The 6,505-nt window shown below is 43.1% G+C and overlaps 1 pseudogene; it reads left to right on the plus strand.

Annotated features, from left to right (window-relative positions):
* Window positions 1-974: 974 nt before the first annotated feature.
* Window positions 975-2,239, plus strand: LOC136307991 (voltage-dependent anion-selective channel protein 1 pseudogene; annotated as a pseudogene).
* Window positions 2,240-6,505: the final 4,266 nt, after the last annotated feature.

Here is a 6,505-nt window from a genome sequence, read left to right on the forward strand (position 1 = left end):
GTGCACAGCATGCAAAGCCTGCTGTCTCCTGGCATCTGCCTCATCACTCTGATCCGTTCCACCATTCCTGCTGCAGGAAACGGGCTCCCGGGAGCAGCCTGTCCTCGCTCGAATCGGTCCCTCTCTCTGGAACACCCCCACTCACCCTCTGCCTCCTTTGCACCTTGAACTTCCTCTCAAAAACTGGATCTCCTGGTGTTTTCTGTCACAGACTCTACTGCCCTCCTGCTCGTTATTTAAACAATTCCTGAGCACCTGCTAGACTCTGGGCCACGTGCAAGGTGACAGTGGGGCTCCAATCACTGATAAGACAGGTTTGCTCCGCTTCCCAAACGTGGGATTGGTGGCCCACCGGCCGTGGCCGTGAGCTAACTCACCTGTTACTAGGCATTCTTCTAAGAGCTTTGACACAACTTCACTTGTATAATCCTCATAACATAACGCACAGACTGTGGCTCCCGGTCACTGCCAGACGCCTGCGCTTTAAGAAACCATGACTCTGCATTTCTCAGGGACTTGTCTCATATTTGCTGAATATCAGGTCCTTTGGATCCCTCTGGCCATGATGCCAAGCTTGACCCTTTGATGACCGTGAACCTAGCGACATCACTGCTCTACTGTTATAGGAGCCCTTCAACACGGGCTTGGCCACTCTGGCTTCGGGCCTGAGACCTCACTTTCCCTGGTGGAGGGGCCTGGAGGCTCGCTGTTTCTCCGCAGCACGACTGAGACTGTGCAGGGAATTTTCATGTGCTTTTCAGGTATTTATGTGGTCCGTGCTAATGCTCGGCATATTCTAGGTGTCAGAGATAAAGTGACAAAAGAGATACCAAATCTCATTCTCCTGGTTATGTACTGGGAGGGAAGATGAAACCAAACCATTCTGCACCTCATTGCTTCAGGTGAACGGTTTCATTCCTGAGTCAAAAACAGAAGTTCTATGATGGAAATAAAACTAACATTTCTTGGCCACCGTATCCGCCACTGAACCCGCCGCCACGGCCGCTGAGCAGAAGATGGCTGTGCCTCCCCCGTGTATTGATCTTGGCAAACCCGCCAGGGATGTCTTCACCAAGGGCTACGGATTTGGCTTAATAAAACTTGAATTGAAAACAAAGTCTGAGAATGGACTGGAATTGACCAGCTCAGGTTCGGCCAACACTAAAAGCAGCAAAGTGACGGGCAGGCTGGAAACCAAGTGCAGGTGGACAGTCCGGAGACACTTACGGAGAAGGGGCACACTGACAGCACACTGGGCACAGAGGTCGCCGTGGAAGACCAGCTTGCACATGGACTGAAGCTGACCTTTCATTCATCCTTCTCACCAAACAATGGAAGAAAAAACTGCTAAAAATCAAGACAGGGTACAAGCAGGAGCACATCAAGCTGGGCTGCGTCGTGGATTTCACCATCGCCGGGCCTTGGGTCTGGGGCGCCCTGGGCTCGGAGGGCTGGGGGGCGGGCTCCCAGATGAATTTTGAGACCGCAAAGCCTCGCGTGACCCAGAGCAGCTTTGCGGTGGGCTACAAGACGGATGAATTCCAGCCTCACACTAATGTGAACGATGGGACAGAGTTTGGTGGCTCCATTTATCAGCAGGTGAACAAGAAGTTGGAGACTGCTGTTAACCTCGCTTGGACAGCAGGAAACAGTAACACTCGCTTCGGTATAGCAGCCAAGTACCAGATCGACCCTGATGCCTGCTTCTCAGCTCAAGTGAACAACTCCAGCCTAATAGGGTGAGGATACACTCAGACACTAAGGCCAGGCATCAAACTGACACTGTCAGCTCTGCTGGATGGCAAGAATGTCAATGCTGGTGGCCACAAGCTTGGTCTAGGACTGGAATTTCAAGCATAAACGAAGACTGTATGATCGTTTAATTTTCAACTATTTTGCAGCATAGCTAGCTACCTCCAGAATTTAGTGTACCTTTTTAAATGTTGTATGTCTGGGATGCAAGTATTGCTAAATACCATGTTAGACCTCCAGGTTACAGATGATTCAGGTTTAAGGTGTTACCCTTCCAGAGGTACAGAAACAACCCAATTCCAAGAAAGGTCCTTTCAGCTGTAGACTTGGGGGCACTTGGCAGCCCCTCTAGAGATGTCAGGTTTCTTTTTTAACCCAGGCTGCAAGTGGAAGCTGGTGATTTATAAGCACTTTGTAAATTTATATTGCTTAAATGTATGAAATTGTGACTTCCTGAGAATTGAACCTTGATCCCCTGCCCTAACTGAGAGAGGCTCACTGTTTGATGGTGTGTACAGACTCATCTGAAGGGACTGCTTCAGACAGATCTTCATGACCTGTTTCCAACCTGGTTCATCACCTCTCTTACACCAAAAATAGTCTGCAGGGTGTGGTAGTTGATTCTTTTGTGCCATTTTGGGGTGGAAAAGGTAGATGCGATGAATCCAATAATTCAGAACTTAATTCCATCTCATGGTGGGTTTTTTGTTGTTGTTTTTGTTTTTTGCCCTTGCACCAGAGTATGAAATAGCAGCTGGGGAGAGTCTGTGTGACTACAATCACGTGGTGACATCATTCAGAACCTAAATTATTAGATTTCTGTTGTCTTCTTGCCACTCAGTTTATTTTTTAGCAGTTTAATGGGTACATTTTAGTCTTTCATTGTGAGGAATTAGATCTTCCCTTTCAAATGCTGTAATTAACATCACGTAAAATAAAACTTGAATGAAATATTGAAACCTCAAAAAAAAAAAAAACCTAACATTTCTTCTGTGTTTACTATAAAACAGTCTCTGCTAAGGCATTTATACTTATTAATATTTTAATAATTCCACCGGGTAGGTACCATGATTATCCCACTTTGAAGATGAAGAAACAGGTTCTGAGTGGTTTAAGGCCACGTGGCTAGTAGGAAGGGCAGGATGTAGTATTCCCAAGGTATCTTCAAGAGCAACAAGAAGAGAGAAGGTGTGTGCTGTGAAGAAGAAAGGGGGACAGTTAGAATGGGAAGGGGAGATACGTACAGAGGCAGAGGACCCCCCTCATGCTCTCTGGCGGGGCCTCAGGAAATTGACAGGACCTCAGAAAGAACGTATGCCGAGAAAGACTGATTCCTGGGTAGAGCGTCGGCATTGAGTGAAACTCCCGTTTGGCACACTGGCAGAAAGAGGCGTCAGATTAGAAAGGTTCTTGTGACCTTGAAATGCAGGTATCAGCGGTAAACAATGAGGTTTAGGAATAACGGGCTGATGAACACATCTGAGTTTGTGGGCCCCGATCATCACTGCCGCACAACAATGTGGACGGAGGGCCCGTCCTGCGTCAAAGGCTGTGCCCCATACAGGACGCACACAGTAACTGAAAAGGTCTGACTCAGTGAAGGCTACGGTACAGTGGCCAAAACTGAAATTAAATAAATATAAAAATTTAAAAATACATTTTGATAAATGTTCTAAGAATCTAGGATGCCATAAGAGAAGATAACAAAGAGGATCTATCAAGATCAGGGATCAGGGGCAGCCTCTCTCAAGACATTGACACCCGAAGGATGGAGATTAGTTCGTTAGGAGCATGGGAAGGGGAGGAAGTCTCTGAATGGGGAGAAGAGCACAGGTAAAGAGCAGAAAGGAGAATGGGAAAGACACCTGGCTGCCTGAGCATGGCCGAGGAGGAGGAAGGCACCATGGGAGTTTTCTCTGATCAGGTGGGTGGGAGCCAGAAACGGAGGCATCTCATGTGTCACACCAAGATCTGCATTTGACTTGTCTCAGGTGGAAAACGTTGAGGGCTTCACAGAACGGAACACATTTAGATTTTCTTTCAACCAAGGTCAGTGGAGGAGAGAGGGGAAATGACTAGCCCATTTGAGAAGCTATTGCTGTAGTGGTGGGAAAAGGGGCAGATGCCTGACAGCCAAGGTGCTCAAAGCAGGAGGAGAACTGGATGCCTTTGGCATTCACTTTGGAGGAAGAAACGATCAAACCCTGGGAAGTATAGGGTATAGGAGGTAATGGAGAAGAAGGTACCAAGAAGATCCCCAGATATAGAATATAAACTGCTGGCTCGATAGAAATGATTTTTACCAAAGTGGAGTAGTAGGTTTAAGAAAAAGATTAGGAATTCAGACATGAGCCTGTTAAGGGAAGGTATGGGCAAAATCCAAGAAGGGACTTCATCATTCTGTATAGCTGAGTACCTTTCATTTGTCGAGTAAAACCCACAGTTAACTATATAGATAATATAGCTCTTTGGTTCTTTGTCTAAAGCCAGAGGAATTTAAAGGCCAGGTTTATATCTGCTGATTCTTTCTTGAGTCCTTGATGTAAGTAACTGGAATGAATGCAACTCAAACCCACAGAGCATCTGGAAAGTCCTATAAAGGCAGATCTGTCTCAGCAAAGTCAAATTTATATTAGTCAGCAGAGTTATAATTGCCCTACTCATTACCCCAAGATGGATGATAAATCTAAGGCTTAAAATAAGAATAATTTACAGTTGTTTGTCCAGAAAGAAATAAAATCATCCACCATTTAATTGTCTCTCTTTAATCTTACTCACCTTTAAAATCGTAAAGTAAAAGAGAAAGTGTATAAATTAAGATTCTCAGATAAATATCCACAGAATGGTGATGTCTGCATGAATATATCTGAATGGTTAAGCTACAGGCTGGTTCCCTTTAAAATCTTTAAAAACTGATTTTAGGAGCTGAAGGAAGAACAGTTTCTTTGTTGATGACCAATAACTTGTTTTTCTACACTCTATCCTCAGATGCCATCTTCATTTTGGTTGTATTACTGTTATTTTGTTTTATTGTATTTTCTTCTTTTGTTCCAATCTCCTAGATCTTATACTTTATGTTGTGACCAAATGAGGACTCCGGTTCCCCATCTTTCACTGTCCCGCACTATTTCCGTAACCTAATCAAAATGTGGTATTTTTCCCCCAAGGCATTGCCATATTTTTCTCTTATCATGACACTTAATTTGAAGGTGGCAGACTGGAAGATGCACTGTCCTGTGACAAATTTGTAAGCCATGAATTGAGCTCTGGTCCACATACAGCAATATGCACACGTGGTATCTTGCAATTTACCATAAATCATGTCTCACTTCTTTGCTCATAGACTTTCGGAGAGCTGAATGGCATTGTGGAGACGGATGCAGGTCAGTTCCTCACTGCCATCGATAGCTGTAGTAATTTATGGGTAAGATATAACACTTGTGAGTTATGATGTCTTTTTATTTTGCTTGAGTTGTCTTGTGCTGAGGACTGCAATAATGCCATCATAATGTTTCAGTGTTTACTATCATGTACTGCAAAAAAAAATATATGTAAGTCATAGAAGCATAACATTATACCCACAAGCAATACAATTTATCCAATCAAAAAGCCATTTCTCTTGTGGCATGATGCCCTGGGGCTGATGCCCAAGACTGCTGCCCAGTGCATGACTACACAGAAGGCTGATTGATCTAAGTATGTTCTTAATATCATGGCCACAAGGGAACTAAGAGAGACTTCATCACACTCAGTCTTCTATAGATGGAACAGTTCGTCCTCTTTCCCAGCAAAAACCTCTCACAAAATTTAAAAAATATATTGGTAAGACATTTTGTGTCCATGTTGTTTTGAAAATGTCCTTTTAAAAGGTACACATAAACAACTGATTAAGAGGAATAGAAGAAAAAATGTCCTTGGATTTTGAAAAATCTCAAGTGCAGGCTTGTACTCATTAAACCATTTTAATTTGCAGAAGAAAGTACAGTCTTAAGTGCTCTGGCATTATTATCATTAATTAATATTAATTGAACACACGTACTCTCCTAAGTTTTCACGTTACTCCCTGATTGTAAGTTAAGCGTTTCTCCACTTTTTACAACCATTAACAGTAGTATGGCAATGTGTGCCACTGCCCTAAGCAACGGAACATGACTCAGCAACAGTAATTAGAAGATGGAGAGTGTAGTGGTAGAGGAATCCATTATTCACAAATGGTGAACATGAAGGAGCAGTGACGTGCCACAAGCACCCGTCAGCAGTCTTCCCACCCATCTCATCAACTGCTCCCGGCAAACGAGCTACGTCTGCCTTTCTGCTTTCATTGTACCTGGCTCATCCACTCACTTTATCATACCATGAAATAATTGTTCGTTTATACATGAGCTGTTTTTGTTGATATCAGTTCTGAAAGAATTAGTTGTCATAAGAACAATCTATTATTATTATTTTTAAATTTAGCATTTCTTAGAATCTAACCCGAAGGCTTTTCACATAGCAAGCACTCGGTTTTTTAAGCAAATAAATGAACAGATAAATAACTGTGTGTTAATTGTGATGCCTTTGTATGTTCAATGTGACTGTCATTGTAGAAATAGTTATTATATTACATATATATATAGTACATTATTGTTATTATTGTTCATATTCATTACAATGTGCATTACACCTCTACAACTGATGTAATACTCGTTACAAGTTTGTACCCTTAAACACTATCAATCTCCCTTAGTAACCACCATTTTACTAAGTTTTT

This window comes from Saccopteryx bilineata, chromosome 6, assembly GCF_036850765.1.
Source record: "Saccopteryx bilineata isolate mSacBil1 chromosome 6, mSacBil1_pri_phased_curated, whole genome shotgun sequence".
Taxonomy (NCBI): domain Eukaryota; kingdom Metazoa; phylum Chordata; class Mammalia; order Chiroptera; family Emballonuridae; genus Saccopteryx; species Saccopteryx bilineata.